Consider the following 1,375-nt stretch of genomic DNA (forward strand, 5'->3'; position numbering starts at 1 on the left):
GGTTCATAATGAGGGGATCTATAGCTAGCAATGATGTGGTATGGTACTCTCCCAGTAGTTAACTGGACATAGAGTACTTTGAGAGAGTCATGCTGTCTGACCAGTCACAAAGTGTATTTGGTTTTAAAGAAGATGGATACTCCTCCACCTTTGGGTCCTTTACACTCATTTTGAGGTCTGAACATGTGGAAGGCATTGTAACCTTGCACATCTGGGGTGCTCTCAGTGGCCTTGAACCACATCTTGATAACTGCACAGACGTCAGTATTCTCCAAGGTGAGGAGTGCTTCCAGGAGGTGCAGTTTCATGTTTAAACTCCTATCATTAAGCATCATGACCCTGAGTTTGTCTCAATTAGATTTTGTCACTTTGAAAAATTTGTTCTTTTGACATTGCCTAAAAAAAGCACTATGGGGAGGCAAGGGCCTTTGCTGATATCCAAAATCTAGGGGGACAGGTGCAGACCATCTCTAGCAAAATAGTGAGGTCTTTCTACCATATCTACAAATGTAAAATAAAGTAAAAAAATAAAAATAAATATCCTCCCAGTCTGGCAGATACTGGATTTCTGCAGACTGACACCAGAAGCTGAGACAATTGTTGAAGTCAATCATTTTTTGCTTATATTGTGGTGAGGAAGGATACTGCTTAGGGTTAGGAACATACCTGTCTGGGACACATAATCAGAGAGTTCTGTCATGTATCTCTTCATATAGTCCAGAGAGGTACGTCTCAAGTCATTCACTCCAACATGGACTATGACAGAGTCATAACGGTACTTGTTCTTGAGTAACCTGAGTGCATGCATGATTTATCGGATCCTGGCACCTGATAGGTAGCTGACCACGGCCTTCTCCTTGTCCACTCTGGTGAGGGGGAAATCTGTATGGGCTTTATTACCAAAAGAACAAGAAGCAGAATCTTCTGTTTCATAGCTCACTTTTTATTGGACAAACTTTTGTATTTCCTCCTTATATTCTGCATCAAAAAATAATTTTGACTCTTCAGGAAAGAATATTCTGAAAATAGTTGGATACAGCAACTTAAATATCATGCCTCCTTCTTGACATTCCCTGATTAGTGGAATAAATTTACTCCTCTTCTGCCTGGTGTACAGTGAGTAATCATTTTCCACAAACACTCTACTGTCTCCCAATATTAGTACTTTGTTGTCTGCCACAGTTTTGTGAGAATCAACTCTTTCTGCTGGTAAGATTGCATCTTTACTGTTAAAGGTCTAGGTTGCTTTCTCTTGGCCAGGTTTGGAGCATATACACAATGTGCCATTTCAATTAACAATTCCTGCTGTGGAATACTAGTCCAGTTGCTTATTTATGCTTACATAAAAATAATACAATCTGTTCCTTCCAGCTTC

This window comes from Protopterus annectens, chromosome 4.part0, assembly GCF_019279795.1.
Source record: "Protopterus annectens isolate FY-2018-M chromosome 4.part0, PAN1.0, whole genome shotgun sequence".
Classification (NCBI taxonomy): Eukaryota; Metazoa; Chordata; order Ceratodontiformes; family Protopteridae; genus Protopterus; species Protopterus annectens.